The 16,457-nt window shown below is 40.4% G+C and overlaps 1 protein-coding gene across 2 annotated transcripts in view; it reads right to left on the minus strand.

The window, feature by feature from the left end:
• The window catches only part of Adamts12 (ADAM metallopeptidase with thrombospondin type 1 motif 12), a 290,333-nt gene that overhangs the window by 42,639 nt on the left and 231,237 nt on the right, over positions 1-16,457 (minus strand). The gene's annotated exons all lie outside the window — the stretch shown is intronic.

A 16,457-nucleotide genomic window follows, 5' to 3' on the forward strand; every position in this document is an offset into this window, starting at 1 on the left:
GTTCCCTTGGCTACACATTTGCCCTCTATACAATTTGGTGGCTCATCTGGTCATCTGGTGCAAATTTTGGTATTATATTTTGGTGTATATGCATATACATATTTCTTGTATATTATAGCACATATATTTGTATCTTAGGTAAGTTGTAAAATCACCGAAGAGAAAAGTCGACAACACCCAATGCCATAATCTTATTTCAGTTTTCATTTATAGAAGCAATTTCTTCTCCTCCTTAAATTTTTTTAGGGCTTGATCTGAATCTTTCCTGTTTCTCTTTGAACATAATTGTGCATCTACAGAATAGAGGCAATGACAGCTGACGTGCACTGACCGCCTTGTGGACTAAGTCCACTAATGTCCTCCAGTGTTCACCCTCATGCTCTCATCAAGAGATGGGGTCAGTTTTCTCATTCATTAAGCCAAGGCTGCTATTTTTAAATTTTCATTATTTATTTATTACAATTTATTCACTTTTTATTCCAGCTGTAGCCACCTCCCTCGTCCCCTCCCAATCCTGCCCTCCCTCCCTCATTTCCTCTCATGCCCCTCCCCCAGTCCACTGATAGAGGAAATCCTCCTTCCCTTCCATCTGACCCTAGACTATCAGGTCTCATTAGGACTGGTTGCATTGGCTTCCTTTGTGGCCTGGTAAGGCTGCACACAAAGAGCCAGCCACTGAGTTCATGTTACAGACAGTTCCTGTTCCCCTTACTATGGAACCCACTTGGACACTGAGCTGCCATTGGCTACATCTGTGCAGGGGTTCTAATCTCCATGAATGGTCCTTGTTTGGGGTATTGATCTCAGAAAAGACCCCTGGGCCCAGAATTTTTGGTTCTGTTGGTCTTCTTGTGGAGCTCCTGTCCCTTCCAGGTCTTTCTCTCTCCCCCTTCTTTTATAGGATTTCCTGCACTCTGCCCAAAGTTTGGCTATGAGTCTCAGTATCTGCTTTGATACCCTTCTGGGTAGAGTCTTTCAGAGGCCCTCTGTGGTAGGTTCCTGTCCTGTTCCCTGTTTTTTTCTTCTTCCAATGTCCATCCCATTTGCCTTTCTGAATGGGGATTCAGCATCTTACCCAGGGTCCTCCTTCTTGCTTAGCTTCCTTAGGTGTACAGATTTTAATATGATTATCCTATATTATATGTCTAATATCCACTTATGAGTATATAGCATGTGCGTCTTTCTGCTTCTGGGATACCTCACAAAGATGCCAAAACCATACAATGGAAAAAAGATAGCATTTTTCACAGAAGGTACAAACAAGGCTGTTCTTATGTCCTCTTTTGGCTAATAGGACATGGTGGCTAATTCTATGCTAGTTAACAGGTCTTGTCCTACCCTTTTGCTCTGGACTCTGCTTTCACCATGAGCTACACATCAGAGGATGACAGCCAACACAAAACAGAATCAGACGACTCAGCTGAAGCCACCCCAGGCAAGTTTTCAGCTGACACCCAGAAGGGACCTGAGAGGACAAACTGAGGTCATAGAACCTCCTTGTTGATGGCACAACTATACAGTAAATAATCACAGTTCTGCTGTTTGCTAACTGTGTGCGCCTTTGCAAATTATTTCCCTAAGCCTGGAAAACTGGTGGCAACAGTAGGCTCCGTCATGCTGGGTTGCTGTGAGGACTGAGGATTACTTGCACGTATACCACCTTGCATAAGCTCACACAGACAGAATGCCATGCTGTTAACGTAATATTGTGACATGGAGGGAAAATGTAACATTTAAGAACGCTTACGAAGGTTGCTAACGAGACCACATTGCCAGCTAGTAATGATCTCATTAAATCGCAAGAGAAAAAGCAACAGTTCTTTGTGCAATATTTATGCTGCAAATCGTATATATTATTTGAGTAGCTTGGGGTTTGATCCTCCTCATCAGAATTGGTTTAATTTTCTTTGACACTTTCTATTTAGTCATCCTGCAACAGTCCAAAAAACAAAGCTGACAAGAGGAAATCCACAGTCTATAGAAAAAGTGAAACAAAAATTGCATGCTGTAGATTAGAGTCTCTTCTTCTGTTAAATTACTTTCAAATAGGAAGTAAGAGATGGGTGAAAACAAGAGGACTTTGAAGAAGTAGAGAAGTAAATTCATCTGTCCTGGGGCCCTTGCAGCAACTGATCCATCAGGTCAAGGAGCAGGTGCAGGGTGATAGGACTGCAACAGATATGGAGGGTCAGGTCAGCAACACCTAAAAAATAGCTCTGAAAAGAAGTGGAAAATTATACTGTCACTTTCATTCTACTTGACTACACAGCCTACATTTAACCAACTGGCTGAAAGGGATCTGACTGAAAGAAGATTCAATTCAATGAGATGATGGATTTTGTCAAAGTAAGAGCTATAGCAATGCACAGGGCACACATTTAGTTTCTCTGCTATGTGAATACCAATTGAAATCTCCTCTGGTTCTTGCTATATTTCCTGTGTTCTTTTGTAGCCACAAATATTTAGGAGTCAGACATGACTGAGGGAGTGACAGGATGCAGTTACTCAGGGTTCACATCCAGCAAGTGCATTTTCAAACCGCATACCTTTCAAAAGGGTCAACTTAGTTTTTGCATCCGTTATTAATTCTGAAATCTTAATTAGTAAAAGAGATGTGTTATGCACAGCGAGGGCTTTTGGCAGTCTTTTAATGAAGGAGAAAACTGGGAGCATATCTTAACAGAGACTTCTGATGAAGCCCTAAGAAATCTTACAAATGGTTTCTGGCTTAGGGATCAGAAAAGCTTCATAGGAAAGGAAGCTTAAAATGACCCCAAAGAACATGCAGGATGTGAGGACAGGGTAGGAGGGGTATGAGATCCCAGGCAAAACAAAACAAAACAAATGGTGGCATGGGTCAGAGCACTGGACAGGAACAGAGAATAAAGAATAAAGGAGACTGGGCAATTCAGAATTCTGAAGGGCAAATTGGATGCAGAAAAGCAGCAAGACTAGAAAGTTGGCTTATGTAAGGCTACACTGCCAATTTGATGTTTGATTAGACTGTTTTTTTTTATTCCCTCCCTTCTTATTATTGACTTAGTGCATCTCATTTGATCTGTATGTACTAAAAAGACATATTTGTAATCAGGACATTGGAGTGGTTGGAACAGCCCTCTTACATCTCTTGTCATAGTGTGTGGAAAGGATTGGAAAAGGGATAGAACAGAGGCACACAGACCAGCAACAAGGCAAAGGCAGGTGTCCTGAGCAAGAACATGCAATGAGAAGCCTGCATCCTTTTGTTTGGTTTTGTTTTGTTTCGCTTTGCTTTATGGGGACACAATTTCCATAGCTGGCCTTGACCTAACAGATCCGCCTGTCTCTGCCTCTGCAAATGCTGAGATCACAGGCGTGCACCATGTCACCCACCTTGAGATCTGCATTCTTTTTTTTTTTTTTGCATTTTTTAAAAATTTTTCATTAATTACACTTTATTAATTTTGTATCTCCCCATAAGCCCCTCCCCCCTCCCCTGCTGATCCCACCCTCCCTCACCTTTCTGCATGCATGCCACTCCCCAAGTCCACTGATAGGGGAGGTTCTCCTCTTCTTTCTGATCTTAGTTTATCAGTTCTCATCAAAAGTGGCTGCATTGTCCTCTACTGTGGCCTGGTAAGGCTGCTCCCCCCTCAGGGGGAAGTGATCAACGAGCAGGCCAATCAGATTATGTCAGAGGCAGTCCCTCTTCACATTACTATGTAACCCACTTGGACACTGAACTGACATGGGCTACACCTGTGCAGGGGTTCCAGGTCATCTCCACGAATAGTCCTTGGTTGGAGTATGATTTTCTGGAAAGTTCCTGTGTGCAAATTATCTTGTTCTGTTGCTCTCCTTGTGGAGTTCCCGTCCCCTCCAGCTCTTACTATTTCCCACTTCTTACATAAAATTCCATTCACTCTGCCCATCAGTTGGCCATCAGGCTTTAGCATCTGCTTTGACAGTCTATACTGCAGAAGCTTTCAGAGGCCCTCTGTGATAGGTTTCAAGGTTGTTTACTGTTTTCTTCTGGCTTTCAGAGGCCCTCTGTAGCAGGTTCCGAGGTTGTTTCCTATTTTCTTTTTCTTCTGATGTCCATCCTCTTTGCCTTTCAGGATGGGGATTGAACATTTTAGTTAGGGTCCTCTCTTTTGCTTAGTTTGTTTAGATGTACAGATTTTAGTGGGTTTATTCTATATTGTATGTTTATATGAGTGAGTATATACCGTGAGTGTCTTTTTGCTTCTGGAACAACTCACTCAGGATGATCCTTTCCAGGTCCCACCATTTACCTGCAAATTTCATGATTTCCTTATTTTTCATTGCTGAGTAATACTCCATTGTATAGATGTAACACAATTTCTGCATCCATTCTTCAGTTGAGGGGCATCTGGGTTGTTTCCAGCTTCTGGCTATTAAAAATAAAGCTGCTACAAATATGGTTGAGCAAATGTCCTTTTTGTTTACTTGCGCCTCTTTTTGGTATATGCCTAGGAGTGGTATGGCTGGGTCTTGAGGAAGCGCTATTCCTAGTTGTGTGAGAATGTGCCAGATTGATTTCCAGAGTGGTTGTACGAGTTTGCATTCCCACCAGCAGTGGACGAGGGTTTCCCTTTCTCCACAACCTCTCCAGCATGTGTTGTCCCTTGAGTTTTTCATCTTGGTCATTCTGATGGGTGTAAGGTGAAATCTCAGGGTTGTTTTGATTTGCATTTCCCTAATGGCTAATGAGGTTGAGCATTTCTTTAAGTGCTTCTCTGCCATTTGATATTCCTCTACAGAGAATTCTTTCTTTAGCTCTGTTCCCCATTTTTTAAGTGGATTACTTGGTTTATTGCTTTTTAGCTTGTTTAGTTCTTTATATATATCGGATATGAGTCCTCTGTCAGATAAAGGGTTGGTGATGATTCTTTCCCAATCTGTGGGCAGTCGCTTTGTTTTGATGACGGTGTCCTTTGCTTTACAGAAGCTTTTCAATTTCATGAGGTCCCATTTATTGATTGTTGCTCTTAGAGCCTGTGCTGTTGGTGTTCTGTTCAGGAAGTTTTCTCCTGTACCAATGAGTTCTAGGGTATTCCCCACTTTTTTTTCTAGCCAATTTAATGTGTCTGGTTTTATGTTGAGGTCTTTGATCCACTTGGACTTCAGTTTTGTGCAGGGTGATAAGTATGGATTTATTTTCATTTTTCTACATGTAGACATCCAGTTGGACCAGCACCATTTGTTGAAGATGCTATCTTTTTTTCCATTGTATGGTTTTGGCATCTTTGTCAAAAATCAGGTGTCTGTAAGTATGTGGGTTTATTTCTGGGTCTTCTGTTCGATTCCATTGGTCCACCATTCTGTTTCTATGCCAGTACCATGCAGTTTTTATAACTGTTGCTCTATAGTACAGCTTGAGATCAGGGATGGAGATACCTCCAGAAGATCTTTTATTGTAGAGGATTGTTTTAGCAATTCTCGGTTTCTTGTTATTCCATACGAAGTTGAGAATTTTTCTTTCCAGGTCTGTGAAGAATTGTGTTGGCAGTTTGATGGGAATTGCATTAAATCTGTAGATTGCTTTTGGTAAGATGGCCATTTTTACTATGTTAATCCTGCCAAGCCATGAGCATGGGAGATCTTTCCATCTTCTCATATCTTCCTCTAATTCTTTCTTCAGAGACTTGAAATTTTTTTCATACAAGTCTTTGACTTGCTTGGTTAGGGTTACACCAAGGTACTTTATGTCATTTGTGGCTATTGTGAATGGTGTTGTTTCTCTAATTTCTTTCTCAGACCTTTTGTCTTTTGTATACAGGAGTGCTACTGATTTTTTTGAGTTAATTTTGTATCCGGCCACTTTGCTGAAGGTGTTTATCAGCTGTAGGAGTTCCCTGGTAGAGTTTTTGGGGTCACTCATATATACTATCGTATCATCTGCCAATAGTGATAATTTGACTTCTTCCTTTCCCATCTGTATCCCCTTGATCTCCTTCGACTGTCTTATTGCTCTAGCAAGGACTTCCAGCACTATGTTGAAGAGATATGGAGACAGTGGGCAGCCTTGTCTTGACCCTGATTTCAGTGGGATTGCTTTAAGTTTCTCTCCGTTCAGTTTGATGTTGGCTATAGGCTTGCTGAATATCGCCTTTACTATGTTTAGATATATGCCTTGTATCCCTGATCTCTCCAGTACTTTAAACATGAATGGATGTTGGATTTTGTCAAATGCTTTTTCAGCATCTAGGGAGATTATCATGTGGTTTTTTCCCTTTCAGTTTGTTAATATAGTGGATCACATTGATGGATTTCCCTATATTGAACCACCCCTGCATACCTGGGATGAAGCCTACTTGGTCATAGTGGATAATATCTTTGATGTGGTCTTGGATCCGGTTTGCAAGTATTTTGTTAAGTATTTTTGCATCAATGTTCATAAGGGAGATTGGCCTGAAATTCTCTTTCTTTGTTGGGTCTTTGTGAGGTTTAGGTACCAAGGTGATTGTGGCTTCATAGAATGAGTTTGGTAATGTTCCCTCTGTTTCTATTTTGTGGAATAGTTTGAAGAGAATTGGAGTTAGCTCTTCTTTGAAGGTCTGGTAGAATTCTGCGCTGAAGCCATCTGGTCCTGGGCTTTTTTGGATGGGAGACTTTTGATGACTGCTTCTATTTCTTTGGGGGATATAGGACTATTTAATTGATTTACCTGGTCCTGATTCAGCTTTGGTAAGTCAAATTGATCAAGAAAATTGTCCATTTCATTTAGATTTTCAAATTTTGTGGCATTTAGACTTTTGAAGTAAGTCCTAATGATTGTTTGGATTTCCTCAGTGTCTGTAGTTATGTCCCCCTTTTCATTTCTGATTTTGTTGATTTGGGTGGTGTCTCTCTGCCTTTTAGTTAGCTTGGCTAAGGGTTTGTCGATCTTGTTGATTTTCTCAAAGAACCAGCTCTTGGTTTCATTGATTCTTTGAATTGTTTTATTTGTTTCTAATTGATTGATTTCAGCCCTGAGTTTGATTATTTCCAGCCGTCTACTCCTTTTTGGTGTGTCTGCTTCTTCATTTTCTAGGGTTTTTAAGTGGGCCATTAAGTTGCTTGAATGAGCTGTCTCGAATTTCTTCTTGAAGGCACTTAGTGCTATGAACTTTCCTCTTAGCACTGCTTTCATTGTGTCCCACAAGTTTGGGTATGTTGTGTCTTCATTTTCATTGAGTTCTAGAAAGGCTTTAATTTCTTTCTTTATTTCTTCCCTGACCCAGCTGTCATTTAGTAACAAGTTGTTCAGTTTCCATGAGTGTGTAGGCTTTTGCTATTTCTGTTGTTGTTGAAGTCCAGCTTTATTCCATGGTGATCAGACAGGATACAAGGATTATTTCAGTCTTCTTGTATCTGTTGAGGCTTGCTTTGTGACCAACTATATGGTCTATTTTGGAGAAGGTTCCATGAGGTGCTGAGAAGAAGGTAAATTCTTTTGTGTTTGGGTGTAAAGTTCTGTAAATGTCTGTGAGGTCCATTTGATTCATGAGCTCTGTCAGAGATATTGTTTCTTTGTTTAATTTCTGTTTTGTTGACCTGTCCTTTGTTGAGAGTGGGGTGTTGAAGTCTCCCACTATTAATGTGTGGGGATCTATATGTGGTTTAAATTTTATCAATGTTTCTTTTACAAATGTGGGTGCTCTTGTATTTGGGGCATAGATGTTCAGGATTGTGATGTCTTCCTGGTGGAATTTTCCCTTGATGAGTATGAATTGTCCTTCCTCATCTCTTTTTATTAATTTTGGTTGAAAGTCTATTTTATCAGATATTAGAATGGCTACTCCTGCTTGTTTCTTGGGTCCATTTGCTTGGAAAGTCTTCTTCCAACCTTTTATCCTCAGGTAATGTCTATCTTTGTGTCTTAGGTGTGTTTCTTGTATGCAACAGATTGCTGGGTTTTGTTTACGTATCCATTCTGTTAATTTGTGTATTTTTACTGGAGAGTTGAGTCCATTGATGTTGAGAGAGATTAATGACCAGTGGCTGTTAGATCCTTTGATTTTGATGTTGGCTGTGTTCATAAGGTTGTGTGCTTGGTTGTTTTTTGTTTTGCTGTAGTAAGGTTAATTATTTCCTGTGTTTTCTTGAAAGAAGCTAATTTTCTTGGGTTGTATTTTCCCTTCCAGTATCTTCTGTAATGCTGGATTTGTGTGTAGGTATTGTTGAAATTTGTTTTCGTCATTGAATATCTTGTTTTCTCCGTCTATGAGGACTGAGAGTTTTGGAGGGTATAGTAGCCTGGGTTGACATCTCTGTTCTCTTAGGGTCTGCATGATATCTGTCCAGGCCCTTCTGGCTTTCATAGTTTCTGTTGAAAAGTCAGGTGTGATTCTAATGGGTTTGCCGTTATATGTTACTTGGCCTTTTTCCCTTGCAGCTTTTAGTATTTTTTCTTTGTTCTCTATACTTACTGTTTTGATTATTATGTGGCGGGAGGATTTTCTTTTCTGGTCAAATTTGTTGGGTGTTCTGTAGGCCTCATGTATCCTTATTGGCTTCTCCTTTACCTTGGGGAAATTTTCTTCAATAATTTTGTTGAAAATATTTTCTGGGCCTTGGAGAAGGGAGTCTTCTTTTTCCTCTATTCCTATTATTCTTAGGTTTTGTCTTTTCATATTGTCTTGGATTTCTTGGACGGTCTGTGTCAGGAATTTTTTGGATTTAACATTTTCTTTGACAGATACATCGATTTCTTCCATTGTATCTTCTACACCTGAGATTCTTTCTTCCATTTCTTGTATTCTGTTGGTTATGCTTACCTCTGTAGTTCCTGTTTTCTTCCCTAAATTTTTCCTCTCCATTATTTCCTCCATTTGTGTTTTCTTTAATTTTTCTAGTTCTATCTTCAGGTCTTGAGTTGTTTTGTTTACTTCCTTCACCTGTGTGCTTGTATTTTCCTCTTTTTCTTTTAGTTCCTTCAACTCTGTCTCTTTGATTTCTTTCAGTGATTTAATTATTTCTTCTCTGAAGGCCACAAGCTGTTTGGCTGCATCTTCCCGTATTTCTTCACGGATGGCCCTAATCTGCTTGTCTTTATCTTCCTCCATTTCTTTACGGATAGCCATGATCTGTTTGGTTTTATCTTCCTCTAATTCTTTACATATTTTATTTGTTTCCTCTATTATTCTCTTCATCAACATAGATGTAAGGTCATCTTCTTGATTTTCTATTATGCTGCATTGTTCAGGGCTGTTCACCCCTGGATGGCTGGGTTCTGGAGATGCCATTTTGCTCTGTCTTTTGTTGGTTGAGCCTTTATGCTGACCTCTACCCATTGGGCTGATTTAGGTGTTGGCTGTTAGTTTCTGTGCTTCCTGGAGTCCTGAGGTAGGGAGTATCCCCTTGGCCGGGAGATGATTTTTCCTGAAGGAGTCCTTCTCTGGTTTTGGTTATGGCCACTGTATGGCCAGTGTTTCTCAGGAGTTGCCACTGCTCACTTCAGGTTTATAGCCCTGAGTAGTAGCTGTGGTCTATGTTAGGCAGGGGGGGGGGATCTCCTCTTACCCATAGAATTTCTCAAGACAGCTGCCCCACTGCTGGGTTTCTTGTTATAAATTTAGTGTGCTGCTGCTCACTAAATTCCATGTATAGTCCTCTTGAAGAAACTGCTGGTTCCCTAGCTGTGGGGTTTTCTCCCAACAGGGAAACTCAGTCTGTTATCCTGGGGCGCACAGTTCTGTCCGGGAAAGTGGGAGGTGCACTCAGCAAGTCTCTGGGCCAGAGGCTGATTGCTCTGCTCTGGACCTGAAGAATGTGCACCTAGGTTGAGTTGGCGCCTGGGGGCACTGCTCTGGTCTGGAGGCTGGGTGCCTCACTCTGGACCAGAAGCTGTGTGTCTCTGTCTGGGATGGTGGCTGTAGGCACCGCTCTGGTCCAGATGCTGTGGGTGCAGCCGCCCTGAAGGACCAGGGATTCCCACAGTTTTGACAGTCCAGCCAGGGACAACTGGCCGATCCCTGGCACAGTATCCGAGGTCTGCTGTAGTGGCTCTCTGGCTCCTGCAGGTCCAAGGATGCAGCTGTGTGTCCCATTGCCCTAGGGGAACGCAACAATGGCGGCAGAGCACAGCGCTCCTGCCTGCACTAGAGTCTGCATGAGTCCAGGAAGTGTTTTGGTGCTGGGTGTCCTAAGCATTAGAGCTCCTGACCCCCTCTGCTGGGGGTTTCCTCCTGCCAGAGAACGCAGTCTGGTGCTCTGGTGCCCTGGTGCCCACAGTTCTATGTGAGGCGGCGAATCAGGCGCGCAGACAGGGCTCCGTGCAGGTGCCTTTGTCCGAGCTCTGGGTCCGGGCTGGCTCCTGGGGCACCTGCGGAACCCGAGTCTTTTCCAGGGGATGTGGGGTCGGTCCCAATTGTTTCCTGCTCCGTGGGGTTATCTCTTGACTGGGAAATCCAGTCTATGGTGCTGTTGGCCCACAGTTCAGTCTGGGACCTTGGTCAGATCGGCTGGCGTGTAGCTCCGGGTTGGCGACCAAGTGCCTGGCGGAACCGGGATCTCTTCTGTGGTTTAGCCGGGTGAGTTAAAGCTGATTGAATCCCCCACCATGGGGTATCCTCTCACCTGTGAAACACAATCACTTGTGTTTTATGCCCGAGAGTTCCGATTGCTGGTCACTGTGCCAATCCTGCTGTGCTGCTCCTCAGAATGAGAGTCCTCCTGGCGCCGCCATCTTGCCCCTCCTCCGGTCTCGGTGTCTGCATTCTTAAGTACTGAGATACCATTGGAATTTTGGCCTGGGGAATCCCTCCTTACAAAAGATTTCCCTGAATACTGTAGGGATTTTTGTAAGTGTGATCTCTCAGATATTAAATGTGATTATTATTTAATAGCAAACAAAAGCACTTCTAAATCTCTCCTACCATCAGACTAGGAACCACCAGGCCTTCAACCAGTAGGAAACAAAACAGACATGACAGAACTGATGAGGTCATCCAACCTCAAACACTAAGAGAGTGTGCTTTGTGGGACAGAGGCAGGTAGTATCAGTAGTGATTCTTAGATTTCTGAGACATTGTAATTGAGAGATGAGTGATCTATTTATATTGAGAGATAACTGAAATAAACAGTTTCATAAGTGGGCAGACATAAGGAAGACAATGCAGCCATTCCTGATGAGACCTGAAAGGCTAGGGTTGGACAGAAGGGGAAGAGGTCCTCCCCTATCAGTGGACTAGGGGCGGTGCATAGCGGGGAGATAAGTCAGAGGGAGGGGGCCACAGCTGGGACACAAAGTGAATAAATTGTAATAAATAATACTAATTAATAAAACAAGATGTAAGAAGAAGAAGAAGAAGAAGAAGAAGAAGAAGAAGAAGAAGAAGAAGAAGAAGAAGAAGAAGAAAAGAATCAGGAACACTGAGATGCTCAAAAGCCCAAAGCTTTCATTCTGAATTCTGACTCTCTCTGGCAAATTCATATACGAAACATTTTATCTAAAAATACATAAAAGGAACAATTTCTAAATCCTGCCATGTAAGGGACCCCTTCCAAGTAAAAAACTCTAATATTTATTATATTCTTGTTGCTCTAAAAAGTTAATATGATCCAGTTCCTTTTCTGGAGCCAAACTACTTAGAATGAGCAGCTTTGGTGACTATAGCACTATTGCTAACTTTTTGGTGAATTATGATAAATTCAATAAGAAAATTACTATAATCAAAATGTCTTAATTCCTGGGACCAAAAGTCATTTTAGTTTGTGTCTACCCTATTATGTTTTACTTTTTTTTGATATAGTAACTTTTTATTGAATTAATTAACATTTGTCAACTGAATAGTATTTATTAAATATCATTATGAAAAAATCATCACAAAACATTTAAATTTAGCAGTTTACACAACTGTCCTGGAATTTGAGGATTCATAGAAAGATAAATGGATGAGTTATTCCAAAACAAAAAATACTTGTTTTAGTATTTGTTTACTTCTTCACAGGATGTCATTACATATCCCAGGATAATTTGGAACTTGTATAAAGCCCAAGAGGGCTTTAAATTCAGTCTTTCTGCTTTTGCCCCTGAATGCTAGAATCAAAGTCACTTTTAAAATAAAACTTTCATATTAACTACTGAGCTGAGGAGGTTGCCCATCCTTATAATAGCTGTAGAAAAATTTTAATCCAGAAACATGGCTATTCTTATAAGGGATCACCTATAAAGACCTTGGTCTGTGTGATCCAGCTGGAATATAGACACACCCTTAGTATACACCTTCTATGTGGAATACAGATACACCTTTAGTACACACCTTTAATCCCCACGTAAACAATAATTAAACAATAATATCTAATTGAGGGACAGACAAAGTGATGAATCAGAGAAAGATTTGACAGAATGAGTCAGAGATAGGATACACCCAACCCTCATGAGAACAGAGAGGAAAAGAAAGCTACTTAAGAGTAATGCAGAGAGGAAGAGCAAGAGTGAGAGTAAGAACAAGAGAGAGAGAGGGAGAGCATGTGCATGCATGAGGGAGAGAGAGATCATGGAGACAGAACAGTAGAGTTCCAGAGTATAGGACTGACTTGTGCACCTTGGCGCATAGCTCAGTTCATGCACTTCAGTTCATGGAATTCAGAGGCAGTTTTTTTTTCCAAGTAGAGCAATCAGTGAAAGCATGAGAGAAGCCAGTTTGAGTCAATCAGCTTGTAGAGGAGTTTTGCGCCAAAACAGATGAGGTGAATCAGCCAGCTAGAAAGAACTAGAAAGGGTGAGTTTATTCAGCAGTAAGTCTCAGAGGGTGAAGACATTCTAGGTTTGTATCTTGGAGGCTGAAAACATTCTAGGCCTAGGTTAGCAGATGAAGGCTGGAGGTTGAAGACTTCAAGGTCCAGGCTTACATAAGACTACACTGCATGGAGGTTAGAAAGCTCCAGTCCTAGGCCTAGGGATAGTTAGATAGAAATGCTCTGGGGTCAGCCAGCCCAAGCCATGTATTCATAAAGCTTGGGTACAGCTCTCATCTCAACGCCTCTTCTGAGGAAATAAGAACAGTATTTACAAATAGCCTTAGTGTAGTGCTCCCCACAATTACTGGGTTAGCTTCCTGAAGGGTCCTCCCTTCCCACTGCAGCTTCCCTCCAAGCACCAAGTCTGTCCTCCCCCAGTCATAAGAACCTGCCAATGATCAAGGGCAAAAGGTCTATAGTTGACTCACTCCTAACTAAACAGTGCCATCTGCCTTTATATAAGTCTTACATATGCCATTATTCCTTACCAGACACCACCATGCGATCTGTTTGTTAGCCATCTCTTTAAAACCTGGGTGTGTTCTGTGGTTGCACTCTTGGGCCACAGGTCTTTGTAGTGGGAAGGTAGTTCTTGGGTACTCTTACTCAATTTCAAGGCTCCACCTATCACCCATTGATCATGGCTGTCAAATTCTAGGTCTAGTTTTTACCTTTCTTAAGATCCCCAGACCCATATACACAAAAACATCCTAGTTAGATCTAAATGTCTCAGAGACACCTCTAATTAAACTCCATCCTCTCAAGCCACACCTACTAAATTGCTTTGACAGAGGAAGATGGCCAATTCTCTATTTGTGCCATAGTGGTATGGCATGATTTTAGAAAGAAAGACACATTTTGAGAGTACTATTTCAAAATAAATAATTCTAAGAAGTCCTGAGAAAATAAGTAATTTTAAGAAGCCCCGAGAAAGTTGATTTTACTTTAAAATTTCTACACTGAATCAATAGTGGTGATATCATAAGGGTGATATCAGAAGTAACAGGGAGATGCCCTCTATGTTGTTATAAAATATGTTCTTGTCTTTCCAGGTCTTTCTATTTCCCCCTTATTTAATAAGATTCCTGGAAAGGTCTGGAGCTCCACAAGGAGAACAACAGAACCAAAATATCTGGGCCCAGGTGTTTTTTTTTTTTTCTGAGACTGATACTCCAATCCAGGACCATGCATGGAGATAACTTAGAACCCCTGCACAGATGTAGCCCATGGCATCTTAGTATCCAAGTGGATTCCCTAGTAAGGGAAACAGGCTCTGACATGAACTCAGTGGCTGGCTCCCCCTGATGGGGAGGCAGCCTTACCAGGCCACAGAAGAAGACAATGCAACCAGTCCTGATGAAACCTGATAGGCTAGGGTCAGATGGAAGGGTAGGAGGTCTTCCCCTATCATTGGACTGGGGAAGGTGCATGGGAGGAGATGAGGGAGGGAGGAAGGACGGGATTGGGATGGGATGAGGGTGGGGCTATAGCTGGGATACAGAGTGAATAAATTGTAATAAATAAAAATTATATATACAAAATATGTTCTTGTGGAATACATGATTTTCTCATCTGTCAACTTAGGGCCATCACATAACTGACATTGCTTTTATATGTAATATGAGCAAAGGAACAACAAATAAAACCAAAGACACAGAGAATGGTAATATTTTCTGATTTGCAAAGGAAGGGATTGTGGGTTCTCCGTGGTCCACAGGAGCTTAAATCCCTCTTCTTTCACTCAGAGTGTGTGATCCTAGTTGTTTAATCTTATTTCAGCCTCACCACTAGTGTGTCATTAACCTTCCTTGGCTGCAGTAAGTGTTGTAATAGAGAACTCATGCTAATTAGCTTGAAAATCATACGCCTAATGTACCCCTGTATTTGTCAGTTTTCACGGTTGGCTGCTGTCATTACAGTACTTTAGAATTTATCAAACAGGAAATATGACTAAAAATTTGCATTATGAGACACATTTGTCTCCTTTCAATAAATGAGATCACTATGAGCACAACATCTCTTTATCTCTAAAGCTAGATTTTTGTGAATAGAGATAAGATGTTGATTCACCAATGAAAAATGTGGTAACTCTCTTTAGAAACAGAACATAAATCCATGTGAAACAGTTCAAATAGAAATAATTACGGATTTGGTACAGAAACATTTGGAGTTTTGAATTTACCCATATGTTGTTGGTATAGTAAATAACATGATCTACTGAGGTTTGTTAATTTACGCAAAAGAATGCTTCACTCCTAATCTGAACATTGGTCCCAGAATCCTGCATAAAGACAGCAGCTAATAGTAAAAAGAGAAAGTTCCAACATTCCACTGAAAACTGATGTCCAAGGACATTCACTGAGCCATTTACATCTTGTGTTTTCTGTTTGGAGATCAGCATGTGTAAGATAGACACCATCAACTCTCTAGTTCAGCCAAAGGGGAAATAGCTAAAAGACTATATGTGAGAATTAGCATGGAAATTATAAATTGCTCTAACTATATTTTTGTTATTATATTAATAGATATTTTATATTAGACGTTATTTTTAATAAACTGCTGCAGTTCACCTCTCTTTAGAAAAGAAAGTAAGACATAGAATGTAAAGAAAAATACCTGAATTATTTGTATGTGTGGTTACATTATTTTATAACTTCATACACTAAACATTAAATTTCAAGATTAAAATAGGTAAGAAGTCATTGGTGACTCAAAGGATGTTACTAGTTGTAGAAATAGAATACCAAATATCTAGGCAAATTTCTGAAGTCTGAAAGTAGGGGCCAACATTTTATCATAATGATTAGTTCTTCTAAGATATTACCATACTTTCAATAGCCATAGTGAATTTGTTAATGAGTCTACTCAAAGAAAAATAATTATATAATGAAGGTCGGTTCCTAGCTCTATAAATAGGTAAGGTTTGTAATGTGTAATTATATATTCATAAGCAATTTAAGTGAGCTCCAGGTAGAAAGGGGGGGGGCTTTTGATAAGTATTTCTTCTCAAGCTTCTGAAGCTGTTTTGACCAAACAAAAGATAACTAAATATTCATATAAAAATAAAAATATAACTGTATGTCTATAAATCTTTCATCTATCTATCTATCTATCTATCTATCTATCTATCTATCTATCTATCTATCTATCTATCATCTATTTATTTATCTATCTCCCCTGATAATAGAATGGAATATGTGTACTTGTATATAAACAATTGTTGACATAGTGAGCTACAGAATTCTTTTATAGATTTGGTCCCAGATTTCCTTCCAATTGTGACTATTTTACAAGTTTGAACAAAGTCTGAGCATTACATTTCTAATGGAACCATTAAGATAGGCTCCTGCAGCTATCCCTCACCACAGGACTTCTGGAGTGCACACCTAGAAGGGACACCATAGAAGCTCCACCCTTGGCATTTCACCCCACTGCTTAAACACCAGGCACAAACAGATGACTGGATTCTCCGTACACACACAGTAACAGGTCTCCTGATGGAGACTTTTAGTCCTTGTGTTTCATAGTATGTTTTCTTTTTTTAGTATTTATAAAGAATATATAAATATATACTTGTATGGTACATATTGTTTTATAAATAATATATTTGCTTGTCTCCTTTCCATTTAGGGAGATAGCATAGAAATGATTGTAATTGTCATTACATATGTTTTCCATCTGTCTATCTATCTATCTATCTATCTATCTATCTATCTATCTATCTATCT

Source organism: Psammomys obesus, unplaced genomic scaffold, assembly GCF_907164565.1.
Source record: "Psammomys obesus unplaced genomic scaffold, mPsaObe1.curated_primary_1811, whole genome shotgun sequence".
NCBI lineage: Eukaryota > Metazoa > Chordata > Mammalia > Rodentia > Muridae > Psammomys > Psammomys obesus.